General features: G+C 56.9%; 9 non-coding genes and 10 pseudogenes across 9 annotated transcripts; all 19 read right to left on the reverse strand.

The window, feature by feature from the left end:
• Positions 1–1699: 1699 nt before the first annotated feature.
• On the reverse strand, positions 1700–1818 carry LOC147300327 (5S ribosomal RNA; annotated as a pseudogene).
• A 1072-nt stretch (positions 1819–2890) lies between these two features.
• LOC147300328 (5S ribosomal RNA) lies at positions 2891–3009 on the reverse strand. The gene has a single exon (XR_015128121.1). It is a non-coding gene; the product is annotated as a 5S ribosomal RNA (ribosomal RNA).
• A 1798-nt stretch (positions 3010–4807) lies between these two features.
• LOC147300329 (5S ribosomal RNA) lies at positions 4808–4926 on the reverse strand (annotated as a pseudogene).
• Positions 4927–5824: 898 nt separating this feature from the next.
• LOC147300330 (5S ribosomal RNA) lies at positions 5825–5943 on the reverse strand (annotated as a pseudogene).
• Positions 5944–9335: 3392 nt separating this feature from the next.
• On the reverse strand, positions 9336–9454 carry LOC147300331 (5S ribosomal RNA). Its single transcript, XR_015128052.1, has one exon. It is a non-coding gene; the product is annotated as a 5S ribosomal RNA (ribosomal RNA).
• A 900-nt stretch (positions 9455–10354) lies between these two features.
• LOC147300332 (5S ribosomal RNA) lies at positions 10355–10473 on the reverse strand (annotated as a pseudogene).
• A 779-nt stretch (positions 10474–11252) lies between these two features.
• Positions 11253–11371, reverse strand: LOC147300333 (5S ribosomal RNA; annotated as a pseudogene).
• Positions 11372–12665: 1294 nt separating this feature from the next.
• Positions 12666–12784, reverse strand: LOC147300334 (5S ribosomal RNA). Its single transcript, XR_015128053.1, has one exon. It is a non-coding gene; the product is annotated as a 5S ribosomal RNA (ribosomal RNA).
• Positions 12785–14697: 1913 nt separating this feature from the next.
• Positions 14698–14816, reverse strand: LOC147300335 (5S ribosomal RNA; annotated as a pseudogene).
• Positions 14817–15454: 638 nt separating this feature from the next.
• On the reverse strand, positions 15455–15573 carry LOC147300336 (5S ribosomal RNA). Its single transcript, XR_015128054.1, has one exon. It is a non-coding gene; the product is annotated as a 5S ribosomal RNA (ribosomal RNA).
• Positions 15574–16631: 1058 nt separating this feature from the next.
• Positions 16632–16750, reverse strand: LOC147300337 (5S ribosomal RNA). The gene has a single exon (XR_015128122.1). It is a non-coding gene; the product is annotated as a 5S ribosomal RNA (ribosomal RNA).
• Positions 16751–18076: 1326 nt separating this feature from the next.
• LOC147300338 (5S ribosomal RNA) lies at positions 18077–18195 on the reverse strand (annotated as a pseudogene).
• Positions 18196–18833: 638 nt separating this feature from the next.
• On the reverse strand, positions 18834–18952 carry LOC147300339 (5S ribosomal RNA). The gene has a single exon (XR_015128055.1). It is a non-coding gene; the product is annotated as a 5S ribosomal RNA (ribosomal RNA).
• A 1058-nt stretch (positions 18953–20010) lies between these two features.
• On the reverse strand, positions 20011–20129 carry LOC147300340 (5S ribosomal RNA). Its single transcript, XR_015128123.1, has one exon. It is a non-coding gene; the product is annotated as a 5S ribosomal RNA (ribosomal RNA).
• A 1717-nt stretch (positions 20130–21846) lies between these two features.
• LOC147300341 (5S ribosomal RNA) lies at positions 21847–21965 on the reverse strand (annotated as a pseudogene).
• Positions 21966–22603: 638 nt separating this feature from the next.
• LOC147300342 (5S ribosomal RNA) lies at positions 22604–22722 on the reverse strand. The gene has a single exon (XR_015128079.1). It is a non-coding gene; the product is annotated as a 5S ribosomal RNA (ribosomal RNA).
• Positions 22723–23780: 1058 nt separating this feature from the next.
• LOC147300343 (5S ribosomal RNA) lies at positions 23781–23899 on the reverse strand. Its single transcript, XR_015128124.1, has one exon. It is a non-coding gene; the product is annotated as a 5S ribosomal RNA (ribosomal RNA).
• Positions 23900–25697: 1798 nt separating this feature from the next.
• LOC147300344 (5S ribosomal RNA) lies at positions 25698–25816 on the reverse strand (annotated as a pseudogene).
• An 898-nt stretch (positions 25817–26714) lies between these two features.
• On the reverse strand, positions 26715–26833 carry LOC147300345 (5S ribosomal RNA; annotated as a pseudogene).
• Positions 26834–27134: the final 301 nt, after the last annotated feature.

Raw genomic sequence — 27134 nt, forward strand, 5'->3', positions numbered from 1 at the left:
GTCTCAATTTATGGATTCAAGTGATTAGGTGGCAAGTACCTGAAGTTACGAAGATAATCCTATAACCATACCTGCATGTTTGCATAATACCCTAACCCAAAGGCTCAGTTTGGCATTTATCCAACAGCACAGGCCCTGGATTGTTGAAGATGGCCTCAGGAACCAGCACAGGGCCTGGTGTGTTGTACATGGCCACAGCAAGCAGCACAGGGCCTGGTTTGGTGAAGATGGCCTCGGCCAGAAGCACAGGGCCTGGTGTGATATGAGTGGCCTCAGCCAGCAGCCACAGGCCCTGGTGTGGTGTAAGTGGCCTCAGCCAGCAGCAAAAGGGCCCTGGTGTGGTGTAAGTGGCCTCAGCCAGCAGCCACAGGCCCTGGTGTGGTGTAAGTGGCCTCAGCCAGCAGCCACAGGCCCTGGTGTGGTGTAAGTGGCCTCAGCCAGCAGCCACAGGCCCTGGTGTGGTGTAAGTGGCCTCAGCCAGTGCCACAGGCCCTGGTGTGGTGTAAGTGGCCTGAGCAAGAGCCACAGACCCTGGTGTGGTGTAATTGGCCTCAATAGCAACTAATGCCCTGGTGTGGTGTAGGTGGCCTCAGCCAGCAGCCACAGGCCCTGGTGTGGTGTAAGTGGCCTGAGCAAGAGCCACAGGCCCTGGTGTGGTGTAAGTGGCCTGAGCAAGAGCCACAGACCCTGGTGTGGTGTAATTGGCCTCAATAGCAACTAATGCCCTGGTGTGGTGTAGGTGGCCTCAGCCAGCAGCCACAGGCCCTGGTGTGGTGAAAGTGGCCTCAGCCAGAGCCACAGGCCCTGATGTGGTGTAAGTGGCCCCAGCCGGTCACTCAGGCCCTTGTGTGGTGTAGGTTGCATCAGCCAGCAGCCACAGGCCCTGGTGTGGTGTAAGTGGCCTCAGCCAGCAGCCACAGGCCCTGGTGTGGTCTAAGTGGCCTCAGCAAGAGCCACAGGCCCTGGTGTGGTGTAAGTGGCCTGAGCAAGAGCCACAGGCCCTGGTGTGGTGTAAGTGGCCTCAATAGCAAATAAGGCCCTGGTGTGGTGTAAGTGGCCAGAAGCGCAGGGCCTGGTGTGATGTGAGTGGCCTGAGCAAGAGCCACAGACCCTGGTGTGGTGTAATTGGCCTCAATAGCAACTAAGGCCCTGGTGTGGTGTATGTGGCCTCAGGCAGCAGCCACAGGCCCTGTTGTGGTGTAACTGGCCTCAGCCAGAGCCACAGGCCCTGATGTGGTGTAAGTGGCCCCAGCCGGTTACTCAGGCCCTGGTGTGATGTAGGTGGCCTCAGCCAGCCGCCACAGGCCCTGGTGTGGTGTAAGTGGCCTCAGCCAGCAGCCACAGGCCCTGGTGTGGTGTAAGTGGCCTGAGCAAGAGCCACAGACCATGGTGTGGTGTAATTGGCCTCAATAGCAACTAAGGCCCTGGTGTGGTGTAGGTGGCCTAAGCCAGCAGCCACAGGCCCTGGTGTGGTGTAAGTGGCCTCAGCCAGAGCCACAGGCCCTGACGTGGTGTAAGTGGCCCCAGCCGGTCACTCAGGCCCTGGTGTGGTGTAGGTGGCATCAGCTAGCAGCACAAGACATTGGAAAAGAGCCAAAAGCAATGTCGTTAATGTGCCCTCATTAATGGGCAGCTGATTTTGGTCTTTTAATACACCCCTTCTCTGGATCAAAAGCGGTTCAATGACATGAAAATGAAAAGCTTACAGCACCAGGTATTCCCAGGCAGTCTCCCATCCAAGTACTAACCAAGCCCAGCCCTGCTCAGCTTCCGAGATCAGACGAGGTCAGGCGTGCTCAGGGTGGTATGGCCGTAAGCTGCTGGCCGTAAGCTGCTGGCCCCAGCACAATGTCTCAATTTATGGATTCAGGTGATTAGGTGGCAAGTACCTGAAGTTACGAAGACAATCCTATAACCCTACCTTCATGTTTGCATAATACCCTAACCCAAAGGCTCAGTTTAGCATTTATCCAACAGCACAGGCCCTGGATTGTTGAAGATGGCCTCAGGAACCAGCACAGGGCCTGGTGTGTTGTACATGGCCACAGCTAGCAGCACAGGGCCTGGTTTGGTGAAGATGGCCTCGGCCAGAAGCGCAGGGCCTGGTGTGATGTGAGTGGCCTGAGCAAGAGCCACAGGCCCTGGTGTGGTGTAAGTGGCCTGAGCAAGAGCCACAGGCCCTGGTGTGGTGTAAGTGGCCTCAATAGCAAATAAGGCCCTGGTGTGGTGTAAGTGGCCTCAGCCAGCAGCCACAGGCCCTGGTGTGGTGTAAGTGGCCTCAGCCAGTGCCACAGGCCCTGGTGTGGTGTAAGTGGCCTGAGCAAGAGCCACAGGCCCTGGTGTGGTGTAAGTGGCCTCAGCCAGCAGCCACAGGCCCTGGTGTGGTGTAAGTCGCCTCAGCCAGAAGCCACAGGCACTGGTGTGGTGTAAGTGGCCTCAGCCAGCAGCAAAAGGGCCCTGGTGTGGTGTAAGTCGCCTCAGCCAGCAGCCACAGGCCCTGGTGTGGTGTAGGTGGCCTCAGCCAGCAGCCACAGGCCCTGGTGTGGTGTAAGTGGCCTCAATAGCAACTAAGGCCCTGGTGTGGTGTAAGTGGCTTCAGCCAGCAGCCACAGGCTCTGGTGTGGTGTAACTGGCCTCAGCCAGCAGCCACAGGCCCTGGTGTGGTGTAACTGGCCTCAGCCAGAGCCACAGCCCCTGATGTGGTGTAAGTGGCCCCAGCCGGTCACTCAGGCCCTGGTGTGGTGTAGGTGGCATCAGCTAGCAGCACAAGACATTGGAAAAGAGCCAAAAGCAATATGATTAATGTGCCCTTATTAATGGGTAGCTGCTTTTGGTCTTTTAATACACCCCTTCTCTGGATCAAAAGCGATTCAATGACATGAAAATGAAAGGCTTACAGCACCAGGTATTCCCAGGGAGTCTCCCATCCAAGTACTAACCAAGCCCAGCCCTGCTTAGCTTCCGAGATCAGACGAGGTCGGGCGTGCTCAGGGTGGTATGGCCGTAAGCTGCTGGCCCCAGCACAATGTCTCAATTTATGGATTCAGGTGATTAGGTGGCAAGTACCTGAAGTTACGAAGATAATCCTATAACCATACCTGCATGTTTGCATAATACCCTAACCCAAAGGCTCAGTTTGGCATTTATCCAACAGCACAGGCCCTGGATTGTTGAAGATGGCCTCAGGAACCAGCACAGGGCCTGGTGTGTTGTACATGGCCACAGCAAGCAGCACAGGGCCTGGTTTGGTGAAGATGGCCTCGGCCAGAAGCACAGGGCCTGGTGTGATATGAGTGGCCTCAGCCAGCAGCCACAGGCCCTGGTGTGGTGTAAGTGGCCTCAGCCAGCAGCAAAAGGGCCCTGGTGTGGTGTAAGTGGCCTCAGCCAGCAGCCACAGGCCCTGGTGTGGTGTAAGTGGCCTCAGCCAGCAGCCACAGGCCCTGGTGTGGTGTAAGTGGCCTCAGCCAGCAGCCACAGGCCCTGGTGTGGTGTAAGTGGCCTCAGCCAGTGCCACAGGCCCTGGTGTGGTGTAAGTGGCCTGAGCAAGAGCCACAGACCCTGGTGTGGTGTAATTGGCCTCAATAGCAACTAAGGCCCTGGTGTGGTGTAGGTGGCCTCAGCCAGCAGCCACAGGCCCTGGTGTGGTGTAAGTGGCCTCAGCCAGCAGCCACAGGCCCTGGTGTGGTCTAAGTTGCCTCAGCCAGAAGCACAGGGCCTGGTGTGATATGAGTGGCCTGAGCAAGAGCCACAGGCCCTGGTGTGGTGTAAGTGGCCTGAGCAAGAGCCACAGGCCCTGGTGTGGTGTAAGTGGCCTCAATAGCAACTAAGGCCCTGGTGTGCTGTAAGTGGCTTCAGCCAGCAGCCACAGGCTCTGGTGTGGTGTAACTGGCCTCAGCCAGCAGCAACAGGCCCTGGTGTGGTGTAAGTCGCCTCAGCAAGCAGCCACAGGCCCTGGTGTGGTGTAGGTTGCCTCAGCCAGCAGCCACAGGCCCTGGTGTGGTGTAAGTGGCCTCAGCCAGCAGCCACAGGCCCTGGTGTGGTCTAAGTGGCCTCAGCAAGAGCCACAGGCCCTGGTGTGGTGTAAGTGGCCTGAGCAAGAGCCACAGGCCCTGGTGTGGTGTAAGTGGCCTCAATAGCAAATAAGGCCCTGGTGTGGTGTAAGTGGCCAGAAGCGCAGGGCCTGGTGTGATGTGAGTGGCCTGAGCAAGAGCCACAGACCCTGGTGTGGTGTAATTGGCCTCAATAGCAACTAAGGCCCTGGTGTGGTGTATGTGGCCTCAGGCAGCAGCCACAGGCCCTGTTGTGGTGTAACTGGCCTCAGCCAGAGCCACAGGCCTTGATGTGGTGTAAGTGGCCCCAGCCGGTTACTCAGGCCCTGGTGTGGTGTAGGTGGCCTCAGCCAGCCGCCACAGGCCCTGGTGTGGTGTAAGTGGCCTCAGCCAGCAGCCACAGGCCCTGTTGTGGTGTAAGTGGCCTGAGCAAGAGCCACAGACCATGGTGTGGTGTAATTGGCCTCAATAGCAACTAAGGCCCTGGTGTGGTGTAGGTGGCCTAAGCCAGCAGCCACAGGCCCTGGTGTGGTGTAAGTGGCCTCAGCCAGAGCCACAGGCCCTGATGTGGTGTAAGTGGCCCCAGCCGGTCACTCAGGCCCTGGTGTGGTGTAGGTGGCATCAGCTAGCAGCACAAGACATTGGAAAAGAGCCAAAAGCAATGTCGTTAATGTGCCCTCATTAATGGGCAGCTGCTTTTGGTCTTTTAATACACCCCTTCTCTGAATCAAAAGCGGTTCAATGACATGAAAATGAAAAGCTTACAGCACCAGGTATTCCCAGGCAGTCTCCCATCCAAGTACTAACCAAGCCCAGCCCTGCTCAGCTTCCGAGATCAGACGAGGTCAGGCGTGCTCAGGGTGGTATGGCCGTAAGCTGCTGGCCCCAGCACAATGTCTCAATTTATGGATTCAGGTGATTAGGTGGCAAGTACCTGAAGTTACGAAGACAATCCTATAACCCTACCTTCATGTTTGCATAATACCCTAACCCAAAGGCTCAGTTTAGCATTTATCCAACAGCACAGGCCCTGGATTGTTGAAGATGGCCTCAGGAACCAGCACAGGGCCTGGTGTGTTGTACATGGCCACAGCTAGCAGCACAGGGCCTGGTTTGGTGAAGATGGCCTCGGCCAGAAGCGCAGGGCCTGGTGTGATGTGAGTGGCCTCAGCCAGCAGCCACAGGCCCTGGTGTGGTGTAAGTCGCCTCAGCCAGAACCCACAGGCCCTGGTGTGGTGTAACTGGACTCAGCCAGAGCCACAGCCCCTGATGTGGTGTAAGTGGCCCCAGCCGGTCACTCAGGCCCTGGTGTGGTGTAAGTGGCCTCAGCCAGCAGCCACAGGCCCTGGTGTGGTGTAAGTGGCCTAAGCCAGTGCCACAGGCCCTGGTGTGGTGTAAGTGGCCTGAGCAAGAGCCACAGGCCCTGGTGTGGTGTAAGTGGCCTGAGCAAGAGCCACAGACCCTGGTGTGGTGTAATTGGCCTCAATAGCAACTAAGGCCCTGGTGTGGTGTAGGTGGCCTCAGCCAGCAGCCACAGGCCCTGGTGTGGTGTAAGTGGCCTCAGCCAGAGCCACAGGCCCTGATGTGGTGTAAGTGGCCCCAGCCGGTCACTCAGGCCCTTGTGTGGTGTAGGTGGCATCAGCTAGCAGCACAAGACATTGGAAAAGAGCCAAAAGCAATGTCGTTAATGTGCCCTCATTAATGGGCAGCTGCTTTTGGTCTTTTAATACACCCCTTCTCTGGATCAAAAGCGGTTCAATGACATGAAAATGAAAGCCTTACAGCACCAGGTATTCCCAGGCAGTCTCCCATCCAAGTACTAACCAAGCCCAGCCCTGCTTAGCTTCCGAGATCAGACGAGGTCGGGCGTGCTTAGGGTGGTATGGCCGTAAGCTGCTGGCCCCAGCACAATGTCTCAATTTATGGATTCAAGTGATTAGGTGGCAAGTACCTGAAGTTACGAAGACAATCCTATAACCATACCTGCATGTTTGCATAATACCCTAACCCAAAGGCTCAGTTTGGCATTTATCCAACAGCACAGGTCCTGGATTGTTGAAGATGGCCTCAGGAACCAGCACAGGGCCTGGTGTGTTGTACATGGCCACAGCAAGCAGCACAGGGCCTGGTTTGGTGAAGATGGCCTCGGCCAGAAGCACAGGGCCTGGTGTGATATGAGTGGCCTGAGCAAGAGCCACAGGCCCTGGTGTGGTGTAAGTGGAATCAGCCAGCAGCCACAGGCCCTGGTGTGGTGTAAGTGGCCTCAGCCAGAGCCACAGGCCCTGGTGTGGTGTAACTGGCCTCAATGGCAAATAAGGCCCTGGTGTGGTGTAAGTGGCCTCAGCCAGAGCCACAGGCCCTGGTGTGGTGTAAGTGGCCTCAATAGCAACTAAGGCCCTGGTGTGGTGTAAGTGGCCTCAGCCAGCAGTCACAGGCCCTGGTGTGGTGTAAGTCGCCTCAGCCAGCAGCCACAGGCTCTGGTGTGGTGTGGTGTAAGTCGCCTCAGCCAGCAGCCACAGGCCCTGGTATGGTGTAAGTGGCCTCAGCCAGCAGCCACAGGCCCTGGTGTGGTTTAACTGGCCTCAGCCAGCAGCCACAGGCCCTGGTGTGGTGTAAGTGGCCTCAGCCAGAGCCACAGGCCCTGATGTGGTGTAAGTCGCCTCAGCTAGCAGCACAGGGCCTGGTTTGGTGAAGATGGCCTCGGCCAGAAGCACAGGGCCTGGTGTGATATGAGTGGCCTGAGCAAGAGCCACAGGCCCTGGTGTGGTGTAAGTGGCCTGAGCAAGAGCCACAGGCCCTGGTGTGGTGTAAGTGGCCTCAGCCAGAGCCACAGGCCCTGGTGTGGTGTAAGTGGCCTCAGCCAGAGCCACAGGCCCTGGTGTGGTGTAAATGGCCTCAATAGCAACTAAGGCCCTGGTGTGGTGTAGGTGGCCTCAGCCAGCAGCCACAGGCTCTGGTGTGGTGTAAGTCGCCTCAGCCAGCAGCCACAGGCCCTGGTATGGTGTAAGTGGCCTCAGCCAGCAGCCACAGGCCCTGGTGTGGTTTAACTGGCCTCAGCCAGCAGCCACAGGCCCTGGTGTGGTGTAAGTGGCCTCAGCCAGAGCCACAGGCCCTGATGTGGTGTAAGTCGCCTCAGCTAGCAGCACAGGGCCTGGTTTGGTGAAGATGGCCTCGGCCAGAAGCACAGGGCCTGGTTTGATATGAGTGGCCTGAGCCAGCAGCCACAGGCCCTGGTGTGGTGTAAGTGGCCTCAGCCAGCAGCCAAAGGCCCTGGTGTGTTGTAAGTGGCCTCAGCCAGCAGCAACAGGCCCTGGTGTGGTGTAAGTGGCCTCAGCCAGAAGCCACAGGCACTGGTGTGGTGTAAGTGGCCTCAGCCAGCAGCAACAGGCCCTGGTGTGGTGTAAGTCGCCTCAGCAAGCAGCCACAGGCCCTGGTTTGGTGTAGGTGGCCTCAGCCAGAGCCACAGGCCCTGATGTGGTGTAAGTGGCCCCAGCCGGTCACTCAGGCCCTGGTGTGGTGTAAGTGGCCTCAATAGCAAATAAGGCCCTGGTGTGGTGTAAGTGGCCTCAGCCAGCAGCCACAGGCCCTGGTGTGGTCTAAGTGGCCTCAGCCAGTGCCACAGGTCCTGGTGTGGTGTAAGTGGCCTGAGCAAGAGCCAAAGACCCTGGTGTGGTGTAATTGGCCTCAATAGCAACTAAGGCCCTGGTGTGGTGTAAGTGGCCTGAGCAAGAGCCACAGGCCCTGGTGTGGTGTAAGTGGCCTCAGCCAGCAGCCACAGGCCCTGGTGTGGTGTAGGTGGCCTCAGCCAGCAGCCACAGGCCCTTGTGTGGTGTAAGTGGCCTCAGCCAGCAGCCACAGGCCCTGGTGTGGTGTAAGTGGAATCAGCCAGCAGCAAAAGGGCCCTGGTGTGGTGTAAGTGGCCTCAGCCAGAGCCACAGGCCCTGGTGTGGTGTAACTGGCCTCAATAGCAAATAAGGCCCTGGTGTGGTGTAAGTGGCCTCAGCCAGAGCCACAGGCCCTGGTGTGGTGTAAGTGGCCTCAATAGCAACTAAGGCCCTGGTGTGGTGTAAGTGGCCTCAGCCAGCAGTCACAGGCCCTGGTGTGGTGTAGGTGGCCTCAGCCAGCAGCCACAGGCTCTGGTGTGGTGTAAGTCGCCTCAGCCAGCAGCCACAGGCCCTGGTGTGGTGTAGGTGGCCTCAGCCAGCAGCCACAGGCCCTGGTGTGGTGTAATTGGCCTCAGCCAGCAGCCACAAGCCCTGGTGTGGTGTAAGTGGCCTCAGCCAGCAGCCACAGGCCCTGGTGTGGTGTAAGTGGCCTCAGCCAGTGCCACAGGCCCTGGTGTGGTGTAAGTGGCCTGAGCAAGAGCCACAGAGCCTGGTGTGGTGTAATTGGCCTCAGCCAGCAGCCACAGGCCCTGGTGTGGTGTAAGTCGCCTCAGCCAGAAGCCACAGGCACTGGTGTGGTGTAAGTGGCCTCAGCCAGCAGCAAGAGGGCCCTGGTGTGGTGTAAGTGGCCTCAGCCAGCAGCCACAGGCCCTGGTGTGGTGTAAGTGGCCTCAGCCAGAGCCACAGGCCCTGGTGTGGTGTAACTGGCCTCAATAGCAAATAAGGCCCTGGTGTGGTGTAAGTGGCCTCAGCCAGAGCCACAGGCCCTGGTGTGGTGTAAGTGGCCTCAATAGCAACTAAGGCCCTGGTGTGGTGTAGGTGGCCTCAGCCAGCAGCCACAGGCTCTGGTGTGGTGTAAGTCGCCTCAGCCAGTGCCACAGGCCCTGGTGTGGTGTAAGTGGCCTCAGCCAGCAGCAAAAGGGCCCTGGTGTGGTGTAAGTCGCCTCAGCCAGCAGCCACAGGCCCTGGTGTGGTGTAGGTGGCCTCAGCCAGCAGCCACAGGCACTGGTGTGGTGTAAGTGGCCTCAGCCAGCAGCAAAAGGGCCCTGGTGTGGTGTAAGTGGCCTCAGCCAGCAGCCACAGGCCCTGGTGTGGTGTAGGTGGCCTCAGCCAGCAGCCACAGGCCCTGGTGTGGTGTAAGTGGCCTCAGCCAGCAGCCACAGGCCCTGGTGTGGTGTAAGTGGCCTCAGCCAGCAGCCACAGGCCCTGATGTGGTGTAAGTGGCCCCAGCCGGTCACTTAGGCCCTGGTGTGGTGTAAGTGGCATCAGCTAGCAGCACAAGACATTGGAAAAGAGCCAAAAGCAGTGTCGTTAATGTGCCCTCATTAATGGGCAGCTGCTTTTGGTCTTTTAATACACCCCTTCTCTGGATCAAAAGCGGTTCAATGACATGAAAATGAAAGGCTTACAGCACCAGGTATTCCCAGGCAGTCTCCCATCCAAGTACTAACCAAGCCCAGCCCTGCTTAGCTTCCGAGATCAGACGAGGTCGGGCGTGCTCAGGGTGGTATGGCCGTAAGCTGCTGGCCCCAGCACAATGTCTCAATTTATGAATTCAAGTGATTAGGTGGCAAGTACCTGAAGTTACGAAGACAATCCTATAACCATAACTGCATGTTTGCATAATACCCTAACCCAAAGGCTCAGTTTGGCATTTATCCAACAGCACAGGCCCTGGATTGTTGAAGATGGCGTCAGGAACCAGCACAAGGCCTGGTGTGTTGTACATGGCCACAGCAAGCAGCACAGGGCCTGGTTTGGTGAAGATGGCCTCGGCCAGAAGCACAGGGCCTGGTGTGATATGAGTGGCCTGAGCAAGAGCCACAGACCCTGGTGTGTTGTAAGTGGCCTCAGCCAGCAGCCACAGGCCCTGGTGTGGTGTAGGTGGCCTCAGCCAGCAGCCACAGGCCCTGGTGTGTTGTAAGTGGCCTCAGCCAGCAGCCACAGGCCCTGGTGTGGTGTAGGTGGCCTCAGCCAGCAGCCACAGGCCCTTGTGTGGTGTAATTGGCCTCAATAGCAACTAAGGCCCTGGTGTGGTGTAGGTGGCCTCAGCCAGCAGCCACAGGCCCTGGTGTGGTGTAAGTGGCCTCAGCCAGTGCCACAGGCCCTGGTGTGGTGTAAGTGGCCTGAGCAAGAGCCACAGACCCTGGTGTGGTGTAATTGGCCTCAATAGCAACTAAGGCCCTGGTGTGGTGTAGGTGGCCTCAGCCAGCAGCCACAGGCCCTGGTGTGGTGTAAGTGGCATCAGCCAGCAGCCACAGGCCCTGGTGTGGTGTAAGTGGCATCAGCTAGCAGCACAAGACATTGGAAAACAGCCAAAAGCAATGTCGTTAATGTGCCCTCATTAATGGGCAGCTGCTTTTGGTCTTTTAATACACCCCTTCTCTGGATCAAAAGCGGTTCAATGACATGAAAATGAAAGGCTTACAGCACCAGGTATTCCCAGGCAGTCTCCCATCCAAGTACTAACCAAGCCCAGCCCTGCTTAGCTTCCGAGATCAGACTAGGTCGGGCGTGCTCAGGGTGGTATAGCCGTAAGCTGCTGGCCCCAGCACAATGTCTCAATTTATGGATTCAAGTGATTAGGTGGCAAGTACCTGAAGTTACGAAGACAATCCTATAACCATACCTGCATGTTTGCATAATACCCTAACCCAAAGGCTCAGTTTAGCATTTATCCAACAGCACAGGCCCTGGATTGTTGAAGATGGCCTCAGGAACCAGCACAGGGCCTGGTGTGTTGTACATGGCCACAGCTAGCAGCACAGGGCCTGGTTTGGTGAAGATGGCCTCGGCCAGAAGAGCAGGGCCTGGTGTGATGTGAGTGGCCTGAGCAAGAGCCACAGGCCCTGGTGTGGTGTAAGTGGCCTGAGCAAGAGCCACAGGCCCTGGTGTGGTGTAAGTCGCCTCAGCCAGCAGCCACAGGCCCTGGTGTGGTCTAAGCGGCCTGAGCCAGTGCCACAGGCCCTGGTGTGGTGTAAGTGGCCTGAGCAAGAGCCACAGACCCTGGTGTGGTGTAAATGGCCTCAATAGCAACTAAGGCCCTGGTGTGGTGTATGTGGCCTCAGCCAGCAGCCACAGGCCCTGTTGTGGTGTAACTGGCCTCAGCCAGAGCAACAGGCCCTGATGTGGTGTAAGTGGCCCCAGCCGGTCACTCAGGCCCTGGTGTGGTGTAGGTGGCATCAGCTAGCAGCACAAGACATTGGAAAAGAGCCAAAAGCAATGTCGTTAATGTGCCCTCATTAATGGGGAGCTGCTTTTGGTCTTTTAATACACCCCTTCTCTGGATCAAAAGCGGTTCAATGACATGAAAATGAAAGGCTTACAGCACCAGGTATTCCCAGGCAGTCTCCCATCCAAGTACTAACCAAGCCCAGCCCTGCTTAGCTTCCGAGATCAGACCCGGTCGGGGGTGCTTAGGGTGGTATGGCCGTAAGCTGCTGGCCCCAGCACAATGTCTCAATTTATGGATTCAAGTGATTAGGTGGCAAGTACCTGAAGTTACGAAGACAATCCTATAACCATACCTGCATGTTTGCATAATACCCTAACCCAAAGGCTCAGTTTGGCATTTATCCAACAGCACAGGCCCTGGATTGTTGAAGATGGCCTCAGGAACCAGCACAGGGCCTGGTGTGTTGTACATGGCCACAGCAAGCAGCACAGGGCCTGGTTTGGTGAAGATGGCCTCAGCCAGAAGCACAGGGCCTGGTGTGATATGAGTGGCCTGAGCAAGAGCCACAGGCCCTGGTGTGGTGTAAGTGGAATCAGACAGAAGCCACAGGCACTGGTGTGGTGTAAGTGGCCTCAGCCAGCAGCAAAAGGGCCCTGGTGTGGTGTAAGTCGCCTCAGCCAGCAGCCACAGGCCCTGGTGTGGTGTAGGTGGCCTCAGCCACCAGCCACAGGCCCTGGTGTGGTGTAAGTGGCCTCAGCCAGCAGCCACAGGCCCTGGTGAGGTGTAAGTGGTCTCAGCCAGCAGCCACAGGCCCTGGTGTGGTGTAAGTGGCCTCAGCCAGTGCCACAGGCCCTGGTGTGGTGTAAGTGGCCTGAGCAAGAGCCACAGGCCCTGGTGTGGTGTAAGTGGCCTGAGCAAGAGCCACAGACCCTGGTGTGGTGTAATTGGCCTCAATAGCAACTAATGCCCAGGTGATTAGGTGGCAAGTACCTGAAGTTACGAAGACAATCCTATAACCCTACCTTCATGTTTGCATAATACCCTAACCCAAAGGCTCAGTTTAGCATTTATCCAACAGCACAGGCCCTGGATTGTTGAAGATGGCCTCAGGAACCAGCACAGGGCCTGGTGTGTTGTACATGGCCACAGCTAGCAGCACAGGGCCTGGTTTGGTGAAGATGGCCTCGGCCAGAAGCGCAGGGCCTGGTGTGATGTGAGTGGCCTGAGCAAGAGCCACAGGCCCTGGTGTGGTGTAAGTGGCCTCAGCCAGCAGCCACAGGCCCTGGTGTGGTGTAAGTCGCCTCAGCCAGAACCCACAGGCCCTGGTGTGGTGTAACTGGACTCAGCCAGAGCCACAGCCCCTGATGTGGTGTAAGTGGCCCCAGCCGGTCACTCAGGCCCTGGTGTGGTGTAGGTGGCATAAGCTAGCAGCACAAGACATTGGAAAAGAGCCAAAAGCAATGTGATTAATGTGCCATTATTAATGGGCAGCTGCTTTTGGTCTTTTAATACACCCCTTCTCTGGATCAAAAGCGGTTCAATGACATGAAAATGAAAGGCTTACAGCACCAGGTATTCCCAGGCAGTCTCCCATCCAAGTACTAACCAAGCCCAGCCCTGCTTAGCTTCCGAGATCAGACGAGGTCGGGCGTGCTCAGGGTGGTATGGCCGTAAGCTGCTGGCCCCAGCACAATGTCTCAATTTATGGATTCAAGTGATTAGGTGGCAAGTACCTGAAGTTACGAAGACAATCCTATAACCATACCTGCATGTTTGCATAATACCCTAACCCAAAGGCTCAGTTTAGCATTTATCCAACAGCACAGGCCCTGGATTGTTGAAGATGGCCTCAGGAACCAGCACAGGGCCTGGTGTGTTGTACATGGCCACAGCTAGCAGCACAGGGCCTGGTTTGGTGAAGATGGCCTCGGCCAGAAGCGCAGGGCCTGGTGTGATGTGAGTGGCCTGAGCAAGAGCCACAGGCCCTGGTGTGGTGTAAGTGGCCTGAGCAAGAGCCACAGGCCCTGGTGTGGTGTAAGTGGCCTCAATAGCAAATAAGGCCCTGGTGTGGTGTAAGTGGCCTCAGCCAGCAGCCACAGGCCCTGGTGTGGTGTAAGTGGCCTCAGCCAGTGCCACAGGCCCTGGTGTGGTGTAAGTGGCCTGAGCAAGAGCCACAGGCCCTGGTGTGGTGTAAGTGGCCTCAGCCAGCAGCCACAGGCCCTGGTGTGGTGTAAGTCGCCTCAGCCAGAAGCCACAGGCACTGGTGTGGTGTAAGTGGCCTCAGCCAGCAGCAAAAGGGCCCTGGTGTGGTGTAAGTCGCCTCAGCCAGCAGCCACAGGCCCTGGTGTGGTGTAGGTGGCCTCAGCCAGCAGCCACAGGCCCTGGTGTGGTGTAAGTGGCCTCAATAGCAACTAAGGCCCTGGTGTGGTGTAAGTGGCTTCAGCCAGCAGCCACAGGCTCTGGTGTGGTGTAACTGGCCTCAGCCAGCAGCCACAGGCCCTGGTGTGGTGTAAGTGGCCTGAGCAAGAGCCACAGGCCCTGGTGTGGTGTAAGTGGCCTGAGCAAGAGCCACAGACCCTGGTGTGGTGTAATTGGCCTCAATAGCAACTAATGCCCTGGTGTGGTGTAGGTGGCCTCAGCCAGCAGCCACAGGCCCTGGTGTGGTGAAAGTGGCCTCAGCCAGAGCCACAGGCCCTGATGTGGTGTAAGTGGCCCCAGCCGGTCACTCAGGCCCTTGTGTGGTGTAGGTTGCATCAGCCAGCAGCCACAGGCCCTGGTGTGGTGTAAGTGGCCTCAGCCAGCAGCCACAGGCCCTGGTGTGGTCTAAGTGGCCTCAGCAAGAGCCACAGGCCCTGGTGTGGTGTAAGTGGCCTGAGCAAGAGCCACAGGCCCTGGTGTGGTGTAAGTGGCCTCAATAGCAAATAAGGCCCTGGTGTGGTGTAAGTGGCCAGAAGCGCAGGGCCTGGTGTGATGTGAGTGGCCTGAGCAAGAGCCACAGACCCTGGTGTGGTGTAATTGGCCTCAATAGCAACTAAGGCCCTGGTGTGGTGTATGTGGCCTCAGGCAGCAGCCACAGGCCCTGTTGTGGTGTAACTGGCCTCAGCCAGAGCCACAGGCCCTGATGTGGTGTAAGTGGCCCCAGCCGGTTACTCAGGCCCTGGTGTGATGTAGGTGGCCTCAGCCAGCCGCCACAGGCCCTGGTGTGGTGTAAGTGGCCTCAGCCAGCAGCCACAGGCCCTGGTGTGGTGTAAGTGGCCTGAGCAAGAGCCACAGACCATGGTGTGGTGTAATTGGCCTCAATAGCAACTAAGGCCCTGGTGTGGTGTAGGTGGCCTAAGCCAGCAGCCACAGGCCCTGGTGTGGTGTAAGTGGCCTCAGCCAGAGCCACAGGCCCTGACGTGGTGTAAGTGGCCCCAGCCGGTCACTCAGGCCCTGGTGTGGTGTAGGTGGCATCAGCTAGCAGCACAAGACATTGGAAAAGAGCCAAAAGCAATGTCGTTAATGTGCCCTCATTAATGGGCAGCTGATTTTGGTCTTTTAATACACCCCTTCTCTGGATCAAAAGCGGTTCAATGACATGAAAATGAAAAGCTTACAGCACAAGGTATTCCCAGGCAGTCTCCCATCCAAGTACTAACCAAGCCCAGCCCTGCTCAGCTTCCGAGATCAGACGAGGTCAGGCGTGCTCAGGGTGGTATGGCCGTAAGCTGCTGGCCGTAAGCTGCTGGCCCCAGCACAATGTCTCAATTTATGGATTCAGGTGATTAGGTGGCAAGTACCTGAAGTTACGAAGACAATCCTATAACCCTACCTTCATGTTTGCATAATACCCTAACCCAAAGGCTCAGTTTAGCATTTATCCAACAGCACAGGCCCTGGATTGTTGAAGATGGCCTCAGGAACCAGCACAGGGCCTGGTGTGTTGTACATGGCCACAGCTAGCAGCACAGGGCCTGGTTTGGTGAAGATGGCCTCGGCCAGAAGCGCAGGGCCTGGTGTGATGTGAGTGGCCTGAGCAAGAGCCACAGGCCCTGGTGTGGTGTAAGTGGCCTCAGCCAGCAGCCACAGGCCCTGGTGTGGTGTAAGTCGCCTCAGCCAGAACCCACAGGCCCTGGTGTGGTGTAACTGGACTCAGCCAGAGCCACAGCCCCTGATGTGGTGTAAGTGGCCCCAGCCGGTCACTCAGGCCCTGGTGAGGTGTAGGTGGCATAAGCTAGCAGCACAAGACATTGGAAAAGAGCCAAAAGCAATGTGATTAATGTGCCATTATTAATGGGCAGCTGCTTTTGGTCTTTTAATACACCCCTTCTCTGGATCAAAAGCGGTTCAATGACATGAAAATGAAAGGCTTACAGCACCAGGTATTCCCAGGCAGTCTCCCATCCAAGTACTAACCAAGCCCAGCCCTGCTTAGCTTCCGAGATCAGACGAGGTCGGGCGTGCTCAGGGTGGTATGGCCGTAAGCTGCTGGCCCCAGCACAATGTCTCAATTTATGGATTCAAGTGATTAGGTGGCAAGTACCTGAAGTTACGAAGACAATCCTATAACCATACCTGCATGTTTGCATAATACCCTAACCCAAAGGCTCAGTTTAGCATTTATCCAACAGCACAGGCCCTGGATTGTTGAAGATGGCCTCAGGAACCAGCACAGGGCCTGGTGTGTTGTACATGGCCACAGCTAGCAGCACAGGGCCTGGTTTGGTGAAGATGGCCTCGGCCAGAAGCGCAGGGCCTGGTGTGATGTGAGTGGCCTGAGCAAGAGCCACAGGCCCTGGTGTGGTGTAAGTGGCCTGAGCAAGAGCCACAGGCCCTGGTGTGGTGTAAGTGGCCTCAATAGCAAATAAGGCCCTGGTGTGGTGTAAGTGGCCTCAGCCAGCAGCCACAGGCCCTGGTGTGGTGTAAGTGGCCTCAGCCAGTGCCACAGGCCCTGGTGTGGTGTAAGTGGCCTGAGCAAGAGCCACAGGCCCTGGTGTGGTGTAAGTGGCCTCAGCCAGCAGCCACAGGCCCTGGTGTGGTGTAAGTCGCCTCAGCCAGAAGCCACAGGCACTGGTGTGGTGTAAGTGGCCTCAGCCAGCAGCAAAAGGGCCCTGGTGTGGTGTAAGTCGCCTCAGCCAGCAGCCACAGGCCCTGGTGTGGTGTAGGTGGCCTCAGCCAGCAGCCACAGGCCCTGGTGTGGTGTAAGTGGCCTCAATAGCAACTAAGGCCCTGGTGTGGTGTAAGTGGCTTCAGCCAGCAGCCACAGGCTCTGGTGTGGTGTAACTGGCCTCAGCCAGCAGCCACAGGCCCTGGTGTGGTGTAACTGGCCTCAGCCAGAGCCACAGCCCCTGATGTGGTGTAAGTGGCCCCAGCCGGTCACTCAGGCCCTGGTGTGGTGTAGGTGGCATCAGCTAGCAGCACAAGACATTGGAAAAGAGCCAAAAGCAATATGATTAATGTGCCCTTATTAATGGGTAGCTGCTTTTGGTCTTTTAATACACCCCTTCTCTGGATCAAAAGCGATTCAATGACATGAAAATGAAAGGCTTACAGCACCAGGTATTCCCAGGGAGTCTCCCATCCAAGTACTAACCAAGCCCAGCCCTGCTTAGCTTCCGAGATCAGACGAGGTCGGGCGTGCTCAGGGTGGTATGGCCGTAAGCTGCTGGCCCCAGCACAATGTCTCAATTTATGGATTCAAGTGATTAGGTGGCAAGTACCTGAAGTTACGAAGATAATCCTATAACCATACCTGCATGTTTGCATAATACCCTAACCCAAAGGCTCAGTTTGGCATTTATCCAACAGCACAGGCCCTGGATTGTTGAAGATGGCCTCAGGAACCAGCACAGGGCCTGGTGTGTTGTACATGGCCACAGCAAGCAGCACAGGGCCTGGTTTGGTGAAGATGGCCTCGGCCAGAAGCACAGGGCCTGGTGTGATATGAGTGGCCTCAGCCAGCAGCCACAGGCCCTGGTGTGGTGTAAGTGGCCTCAGCCAGCAGCAAAAGGGCCCTGGTGTGGTGTAAGTGGCCTCAGCCAGCAGCCACAGGCCCTGGTGTGGTGTAAGTGGCCTCAGCCAGCAGCCACAGGCCCTGGTGTGGTGTAAGTGGCCCCAGCCGGTCACTCAGGCCCTTGTGTGGTGTAGGTTGCATCAGCCAGCAGCCACAGGCCCTGGTGTGGTGTAAGTGGCCTCAGCCAGCAGCCACAGGCCCTGGTGTGGTCTAAGTGGCCTCAGCAAGAGCCACAGGCCCTGGTGTGGTGTAAGTGGCCTGAGCAAGAGCCACAGGCCCTGGTGTGGTGTAAGTGGCCTCAATAGCAAATAAGGCCCTGGTGTGGTGTAAGTGGCCAGAAGCGCAGGGCCTGGTGTGATGTGAGTGGCCTGAGCAAGAGCCACAGACCCTGGTGTGGTGTAATTGGCCTCAATAGCAACTAAGGCCCTGGTGTGGTGTATGTGGCCTCAGGCAGCAGCCACAGGCCCTGTTGTGGTGTAACTGGCCTCAGCCAGAGCCACAGGCCCTGATGTGGTGTAAGTGGCCCCAGCCGGTTACTCAGGCCCTGGTGTGATGTAGGTGGCCTCAGCCAGCCGCCACAGGCCCTGGTGTGGTGTAAGTGGCCTCAGCCAGCAGCCACAGGCCCTGGTGTGGTGTAAGTGGCCTGAGCAAGAGCCACAGACCATGGTGTGGTGTAATTGGCCTCAATAGCAACTAAGGCCCTGGTGTGGTGTAGGTGGCCTAAGCCAGCAGCCACAGGCCCTGGTGTGGTGTAAGTGGCCTCAGCCAGAGCCACAGGCCCTGACGTGGTGTAAGTGGCCCCAGCCGGTCACTCAGGCCCTGGTGTGGTGTAGGTGGCATCAGCTAGCAGCACAAGACATTGGAAAAGAGCCAAAAGCAATGTCGTTAATGTGCCCTCATTAATGGGCAGCTGATTTTGGTCTTTTAATACACCCCTTCTCTGGATCAAAAGCGGTTCAATGACATGAAAATGAAAAGCTTACAGCACCAGGTATTCCCAGGCAGTCTCCCATCCAAGTACTAACCAAGCCCAGCCCTGCTCAGCTTCCGAGATCAGACGAGGTCAGGCGTGCTCAGGGTGGTATGGCCGTAAGCTGCTGGCCGTAAGCTGCTGGCCCCAGCACAATGTCTCAATTTATGGATTCAGGTGATTAGGTGGCAAGTACCTGAAGTTACGAAGACAATCCTATAACCCTACCTTCATGTTTGCATAATACCCTAACCCAAAGGCTCAGTTTAGCATTTATCCAACAGCACAGGCCCTGGATTGTTGAAGATGGCCTCAGGAACCAGCACAGGGCCTGGTGTGTTGTACATGGCCACAGCTAGCAGCACAGGGCCTGGTTTGGTGAAGATGGCCTCGGCCAGAAGCGCAGGGCCTGGTGTGATGTGAGTGGCCTGAGCAAGAGCCACAGGCCCTGGTGTGGTGTAAGTGGCCTCAGCCAGCAGCCACAGGCCCTGGTGTGGTGTAAGTCGCCTCAGCCAGAACCCACAGGCCCTGGTGTGGTGTAACTGGACTCAGCCAGAGCCACAGCCCCTGATGTGGTGTAAGTGGCCCCAGCCGGTCACTCAGGCCCTGGTGTGGTGTAGGTGGCATAAGCTAGCAGCACAAGACATTGGAAAAGAGCCAAAAGCAATGTGATTAATGTGCCCTTATTAATGGGCAGCTGCTTTTGGTCTTTTAATACACCCCTTCTCTGGATCAAAAGCGGTTCAATGACATGAAAATGAAAGGCTTACAGCACCAGGTATTCCCAGGCAGTCTCCCATCCAAGTACTAACCAAGCCCAGCCCTGCTTAGCTTCCGAGATCAGACGAGGTCGGGCGTGCTCAGGGTGGTATGGCCGTAAGCTGCTGGCCCCAGCACAATGTCTCAATTTATGGATTCAAGTGATTAGGTGGCAAGTACCTGAAGTTACGAAGACAATCCTATAACCATACCTGCATGTTTGCATAATACCCTAACCCAAAGGCTCAGTTTAGCATTTATCCAACAGCACAGGCCCTGGATTGTTGAAGATGGCCTCAGGAACCAGCACAGGGCCTGGTGTGTTGTACATGGCCACAGCTAGCAGCACAGGGCCTGGTTTGGTGAAGATGGCCTCGGCCAGAAGCGCAGGGCCTGGTGTGATGTGAGTGGCCTGAGCAAGAGCCACAGGCCCTGGTGTGGTGTAAGTGGCCTGAGCAAGAGCCACAGGCCCTGGTGTGGTGTAAGTGGCCTCAATAGCAAATAAGGCCCTGGTGTGGTGTAAGTGGCCTCAGCCAGCAGCCACAGGCCCTGGTGTGGTGTAAGTGGCCTCAGCCAGTGCCACAGGCCCTGGTGTGGTGTAAGTGGCCTGAGCAAGAGCCACAGGCCCTGGTGTGGTGTAAGTGGCCTCAGCCAGCAGCCACAGGCCCTGGTGTGGTGTAAGTCGCCTCAGCCAGAAGCCACAGGCACTGGTGTGGTGTAAGTGGCCTCAGCCAGCAGCAAAAGGGCCCTGGTGTGGTGTAAGTCGCCTCAGCCAGCAGCCACAGGCCCTGGTGTGGTGTAGGTGGCCTCAGCCAGCAGCCACAGGCCCTGGTGTGGTGTAAGTGGCCTCAATAGCAACTAAGGCCCTGGTGTGGTGTAAGTGGCTTCAGCCAGCAGCCACAGGCTCTGGTGTGGTGTAACTGGCCTCAGCCAGCAGCCACAGGCCCTGGTGTGGTGTAACTGGCCTCAGCCAGAGCCACAGCCCCTGATGTGGTGTAAGTGGCCCCAGCCGGTCACTCAGGCCCTGGTGTGGTGTAGGTGGCATCAGCTAGCAGCACAAGACATTGGAAAAGAGCCAAAAGCAATATGATTAATGTGCCCTTATTAATGGGTAGCTGCTTTTGGTCTTTTAATACACCCCTTCTCTGGATCAAAAGCGATTCAATGACATGAAAATGAAAGGCTTACAGCACCAGGTATTCCCAGGGAGTCTCCCATCCAAGTACTAACCAAGCCCAGCCCTGCTTAGCTTCCGAGATCAGACGAGGTCGGGCGTGCTCAGGGTGGTATGGCCGTAAGCTGCTGGCCCCAGCACAATGTCTCAATTTATGGATTCAAGTGATTAGGTGGCAAGTACCTGAAGTTACGAAGATAATCCTATAACCATACCTGCATGTTTGCATAATACCCTAACCCAAAGGCTCAGTTTGGCATTTATCCAACAGCACAGGCCCTGGATTGTTGAAGATGGCCTCAGGAACCAGCACAGGGCCTGGTGTGTTGTACATGGCCACAGCAAGCAGCACAGGGCCTGGTTTGGTGAAGATGGCCTCGGCCAGAAGCACAGGGCCTGGTGTGATATGAGTGGCCTCAGCCAGCAGCCACAGGCCCTGGTGTGGTGTAAGTGGCCTCAGCCAGCAGCAAAAGGGCCCTGGTGTGGTGTAAGTGGCCTCAGCCAGCAGCCACAGGCCCTGGTGTGGTGTAAGTGGCCTCAGCCAGCAGCCACAGGCCCTGGTGTGGTGTAAGTGGCCTCAGCCAGCAGCCACAGGCCCTGGTGTGGTGTAAGTGGCCTCAGCCAGTGCCACAGGCCCTGGTGTGGTGTAAGTGGCCTGAGCAAGAGCCACAGACCCTGGTGTGGTGTAATTGGCCTCAATAGCAACTAATGCCCTGGTGTGGTGTAGGTGGCCTCAGCCAGCAGCCACAGGCCCTGGTGTGGTGTAAGTGGCCTGAGCAAGAGCCACAGGCCCTGGTGTGGTGTAAGTGGCCTGAGCAAGAGCCACAGACCCTGGTGTGGTGTAATTGGCCTCAATAGCAACTAATGCCCTGGTGTGGTGTAGGTGGCCTCAGCCAGCAGCCACAGGCCCTGGTGTGGTGAAAGTGGCCTCAGCCAGAGCCACAGGCCCTGATGTGGTGTAAGTGGCCCCAGCCGGTCACTCAGGCCCTTGTGTGGTGTAGGTTGCATCAGCCAGCAGCCACAGGCCCTGGTGTGGTGTAAGTGGCCTCAGCCAGCAGCCACAGGCCCTGGTGTGGTCTAAGTGGCCTCAGCAAGAGCCACAGGCCCTGGTGTGGTGTAAGTGGCCTGAGCAAGAGCCACAGGCCCTGGTGTGGTGTAAGTGGCCTCAATAGCAAATAAGGCCCTGGTGTGGTGTAAGTGGCCAGAAGCGCAGGGCCTGGTGTGATGTGAGTGGCCTGAGCAAGAGCCACAGACCCTGGTGTGGTGTAATTGGCCTCAATAGCAACTAAGGCCCTGGTGTGGTGTATGTGGCCTCAGGCAGCAGCCACAGGCCCTGTTGTGGTGTAACTGGCCTCAGCCAGAGCCACAGGCCCTGATGTGGTGTAAGTGGCCCCAGCCGGTTACTCAGGCCCTGGTGTGATGTAGGTGGCCTCAGCCAGCCGCCACAGGCCCTGGTGTGGTGTAAGTGGCCTCAGCCAGCAGCCACAGGCCCTGGTGTGGTGTAAGTGGCCTGAGCAAGAGCCACAGACCATGGTGTGGTGTAATTGGCCTCAATAGCAACTAAGGCCCTGGTGTGGTGTAGGTGGCCTAAGCCAGCAGCCACAGGCCCTGGTGTGGTGTAAGTGGCCTCAGCCAGAGCCACAGGCCCTGACGTGGTGTAAGTGGCCCCAGCCGGTCACTCAGGCCCTGGTGTGGTGTAGGTGGCATCAGCTAGCAGCACAAGACATTGGAAAAGAGCCAAAAGCAATGTCGTTAATGTGCCCTCATTAATGGGCAGCTGATTTTGGTCTTTTAATACACCCCTTCTCTGGATCAAAAGCGGTTCAATGACATGAAAATGAAAAGCTTACAGCACCAGGTATTCCCAGGCAGTCTCCCATCCAAGTACTAACCAAGCCCAGCCCTGCTCAGCTTCCGAGATCAGACGAGGTCAGGCGTGCTCAGGGTGGTATGGCCGTAAGCTGCTGGCCGTAAGCTGCTGGCCCCAGCACAATGTCTCAATTTATGGATTCAGGTGATTAGGTGGCAAGTACCTGAAGTTACGAAGACAATCCTATAACCCTACCTTCATGTTTGCATAATACCCTAACCCAAAGGCTCAGTTTAGCATTTATCCAACAGCACAGGCCCTGGATTGTTGAAGATGGCCTCAGGAACCAGCACAGGGCCTGGTGTGTTGTACATGGCCACAGCTAGCAGCACAGGGCCTGGTTTGGTGAAGATGGCCTCGGCCAGAAGCGCAGGGCCTGGTGTGATGTGAGTGGCCTGAGCAAGAGCCACAGGCCCTGGTGTGGTGTAAGTGGCCTCAGCCAGCAGCCACAGGCCCTGGTGTGGTGTAAGTCGCCTCAGCCAGAACCCACAGGCCCTGGTGTGGTGTAACTGGACTCAGCCAGAGCCACAGCCCCTGATGTGGTGTAAGTGGCCCCAGCCGGTCACTCAGGCCCTGGTGTGGTGTAGGTGGCATAAGCTAGCAGCACAAGACATTGGAAAAGAGCCAAAAGCAATGTGATTAATGTGCCCTTATTAATGGGCAGCTGCTTTTGGTCTTTTAATACACCCCTTCTCTGGATCAAAAGCGGTTCAATGACATGAAAATGAAAGGCTTACAGCACCAGGTATTCCCCGGCAGTCTCCCATCCAAGTACTAACCAAGCCCAGCCCTGCTTAGCTTCCGAGATCAGACGAGGTCGGGCGTGCTCAGGGTGGTATGGCCGTAAGCTGCTGGCCCCAGCACAATGTCTCAATTTATGGATTCAAGTGATTAGGTGGCAAGTACCTGAAGTTACGAAGACAATCCTATAACCATACCTGCATGTTTGCATAATACCCTAACCCAAAGGCTCAGTTTAGCATTTATCCAACAGCACAGGCCCTGGATTGTTGAAGATGGCCTCAGGAACCAGCACAGGGCCTGGTGTGTTGTACATGGCCACAGCTAGCAGCACAGGGCCTGGTTTGGTGAAGATGGCCTCGGCCAGAAGCGCAGGGCCTGGTGTGATGTGAGTGGCCTGAGCAAGAGCCACAGGCCCTGGTGTGGTGTAAGTGGCCTGAGCAAGAGCCACAGGCCCTGGTGTGGTGTAAGTGGCCTCAATAGCAAATAAGGCCCTGGTGTGGTGTAAGTGGCCTCAGCCAGCAGCCACAGGCCCTGGTGTGGTGTAAGTGGCCTCAGCCAGTGCCACAGGCCCTGGTGTGGTGTAAGTGGCCTGAGCAAGAGCCACAGGCCCTGGTGTGGTGTAAGTGGCCTCAGCCAGCAGCCACAGGCCCTGGTGTGGTGTAAGTCGCCTCAGCCAGAAGCCACAGGCACTGGTGTGGTGTAAGTGGCCTCAGCCAGCAGCAAAAGGGCCCTGGTGTGGTGTAAGTCGCCTCAGCCAGCAGCCACAGGCCCTGGTGTGGTGTAGGTGGCCTCAGCCAGCAGCCACAGGCCCTGGTGTGGTGTAAGTGGCCTCAATAGCAACTAAGGCCCTGGTGTGGTGTAAGTGGCTTCAGCCAGCAGCCACAGGCTCTGGTGTGGTGTAACTGGCCTCAGCCAGCAGCCACAGGCCCTGGTGTGGTGTAACTGGCCTCAGCCAGAGCCACAGCCCCTGATGTGGTGTAAGTGGCCCCAGCCGGTCACTCAGGCCCTGGTGTGGTGTAGGTGGCATCAGCTAGCAGCACAAGACATTGGAAAAGAGCCAAAAGCAATATGATTAATGTGCCCTTATTAATGGGTAGCTGCTTTTGGTCTTTTAATACACCCCTTCTCTGGATCAAAAGCGATTCAATGACATGAAAATGAAAGGCTTACAGCACCAGGTATTCCCAGGGAGTCTCCCATCCAAGTACTAACCAAGCCCAGCCCTGCTTAGCTTCCGAGATCAGACGAGGTCGGGCGTGCTCAGGGTGGTATGGCCGTAAGCTGCTGGCCCCAGCACAATGTCTCAATTTATGGATTCAAGTGATTAGGTGGCAAGTACCTGAAGTTACGAAGATAATCCTATAACCATACCTGCATGTTTGCATAATACCCTAACCCAAAGGCTCAGTTTGGCATTTATCCAACAGCACAGGCCCTGGATTGTTGAAGATGGCCTCAGGAACCAGCACAGGGCCTGGTGTGTTGTACATGGCCACAGCAAGCAGCACAGGGCCTGGTTTGGTGAAGATGGCCTCGGCCAGAAGCACAGGGCCTGGTGTGATATGAGTGGCCTCAGCCAGCAGCCACAGGCCCTGGTGTGGTGTAAGTGGCCTCAGCCAGCAGCAAAAGGGCCCTGGTGTGGTGTAAGTGGCCTCAGCCAGCAGCCACAGGCCCTGGTGTGGTGTAAGTGGCCTCAGCCAGCAGCCACAGGCCCTGGTGTGGTGTAAGTGGCCTCAGCCAGCAGCCACAGGCCCTGGTGTGGTGTAAGTGGCCTCAGCCAGTGCCACAGGCCCTGGTGTGGTGTAAGTGGCCTGAGCAAGAGCCACAGACCCTGGTGTGGTGTAATTGGCCTCAATAGCAACTAAGGCCCTGGTGTGGTGTAGGTGGCCTCAGCCAGCAGCCACAGGCCCTGGTGTGGTGTAAGTGGCCTCAGCCAGCAGCCACAGGCCCTGGTGTGGTCTAAGTTGCCTCAGCCAGAAGCACAGGGCCTGGTGTGATATGAGTGGCCTGAGCAAGAGCCACAGGCCCTGGTGTGGTGTAAGTGGCCTGAGCAAGAGCCACAGGCCCTGGTGTGGTGTAAGTGGCCTCAATAGCAACTAAGGCCCTGGTGTGCTGTAAGTGGCTTCAGCCAGCAGCCACAGGCTCTGGTGTGGTGTAACTGGCCTCAGCCAGCAGCAACAGGCCCTGGTGTGGTGTAAGTCGCCTCAGCAAGCAGCCACAGGCCCTGGTGTGGTGTAGGTTGCCTCAGCCAGCAGCCACAGGCCCTGGTGTGGTGTAAGTGGCCTCAGCCAGCAGCCACAGGCCCTGGTGTGGTCTAAGTGGCCTCAGCAAGAGCCACAGGCCCTGGTGTGGTGTAAGTGGCCTGAGCAAGAGCCACAGGCCCTGGTGTGGTGTAAGTGGCCTCAATAGCAAATAAGGCCCTGGTGTGGTGTAAGTGGCCAGAAGCGCAGGGCCTGGTGTGATGTGAGTGGCCTGAGCAAGAGCCACAGACCCTGGTGTGGTGTAATTGGCCTCAATAGCAACTAAGGCCCTGGTGTGGTGTATGTGGCCTCAGGCAGCAGCCACAGGCCCTGTTGTGGTGTAACTGGCCTCAGCCAGAGCCACAGGCCTTGATGTGGTGTAAGTGGCCCCAGCCGGTTACTCAGGCCCTGGTGTGGTGTAGGTGGCCTCAGCCAGCCGCCACAGGCCCTGGTGTGGTGTAAGTGGCCTCAGCCAGCAGCCACAGGCCCTGGTGTGGTGTAAGTGGCCTGAGCAAGAGCCACAGACCATGGTGTGGTGTAATTGGCCTCAATAGCAACTAAGGCCCTGGTGTGGTGTAGGTGGCCTAAGCCAGCAGCCACAGGCCCTGGTGTGGTGTAAGTGGCCTCAGCCAGAGCCACAGGCCCTGATGTGGTGTAAGTGGCCCCAGCCGGTCACTCAGGCCCTGGTGTGGTGTAGGTGGCATCAGCTAGCAGCACAAGACATTGGAAAAGAGCCAAAAGCAATGTCGTTAATGTGCCCTCATTAATGGGCAGCTGCTTTTGGTCTTTTAATACACCCCTTCTCTGAATCAAAAGCGGTTCAATGACATGAAAATGAAAAGCTTACAGCACCAGGTATTCCCAGGCAGTCTCCCATCCAAGTACTAACCAAGCCCAGCCCTGCTCAGCTTCCGAGATCAGACGAGGTCAGGCGTGCTCAGGGTGGTATGGCCGTAAGCTGCTGGCCCCAGCACAATGTCTCAATTTATGGATTCAGGTGATTAGGTGGCAAGTACCTGAAGTTACGAAGACAATCCTATAACCCTACCTTCATGTTTGCATAATACCCTAACCCAAAGGCTCAGTTTAGCATTTATCCAACAGCACAGGCCCTGGATTGTTGAAGATGGCCTCAGGAACCAGCACAGGGCCTGGTGTGTTGTACATGGCCACAGCTAGCAGCACAGGGCCTGGTTTGGTGAAGATGGCCTCGGCCAGAAGCGCAGGGCCTGGTGTGATGTGAGTGGCCTCAGCCAGCAGCCACAGGCCCTGGTGTGGTGTAAGTCGCCTCAGCCAGAACCCACAGGCCCTGGTGTGGTGTAACTGGACTCAGCCAGAGCCACAGCCCCTGATGTGGTGTAAGTGGCCCCAGCCGGTCACTCAGGCCCTGGTGTGGTGTAAGTGGCCTCAGCCAGCAGCCACAGGCCCTGGTGTGGTGTAAGTGGCCTAAGCCAGTGCCACAGGCCCTGGTGTGGTGTAAGTGGCCTGAGCAAGAGCCACAGGCCCTGGTGTGGTGTAAGTGGCCTGAGCAAGAGCCACAGACCCTGGTGTGGTGTAATTGGCCTCAATAGCAACTAAGGCCCTGGTGTGGTGTAGGTGGCCTCAGCCAGCAGCCACAGGCCCTGGTGTGGTGTAAGTGGCCTCAGCCAGAGCCACAGGCCCTGATGTGGTGTAAGTGGCCTCAGCCGGTCACTCAGGCCCTTGTGTGGTGTAGGTGGCATCAGCTAGCAGCACAAGACATTGGAAAAGAGCCAAAAGCAATGTCGTTAATGTGCCCTCATTAATGGGCAGCTGCTTTTGGTCTTTTAATACACCCCTTCTCTGGATCAAAAGCGGTTCAATGACATGAAAATGAAAGCCTTACAGCACCAGGTATTCCCAGGCGGTCTCCCATCCAAGTACTAACCAAGCCCAGCCCTGCTTAGCTTCCGAGATCAGACGAGGTCGGGCGTGCTTAGGGTGGTATGGCCGTAAGCTGCTGGCCCCAGCACAATGTCTCAATTTATGGATTCAAGTGATTAGGTGGCAAGTACCTGAAGTTACGAAGACAATCCTATAACCATACCTGCATGTTTGCATAATACCCTAACCCAAAGGCTCAGTTTGGCATTTATCCAACAGCACAGGTCCTGGATTGTTGAAGATGGCCTCAGGAACCAGCACAGGGCCTGGTGTGTTGTACATGGCCACAGCAAGCAGCACAGGGCCTGGTTTGGTGAAGATGGCCTCGGCCAGAAGCACAGGGCCTGGTGTGATATGAGTGGCCTGAGCAAGAGC

The sequence above is a fragment of the Aulonocara sp. 'chitande type north' Nkhata Bay genome, unplaced genomic scaffold (assembly GCF_057382095.1).
Source record: "Aulonocara sp. 'chitande type north' Nkhata Bay isolate Kocher_YH1m ecotype deep benthic unplaced genomic scaffold, A_spYH_male_GT1.1 unmapped_scaffold_35, whole genome shotgun sequence".
Classification (NCBI taxonomy): Eukaryota; Metazoa; Chordata; class Actinopteri; order Cichliformes; family Cichlidae; genus Aulonocara; species Aulonocara sp. 'chitande type north' Nkhata Bay.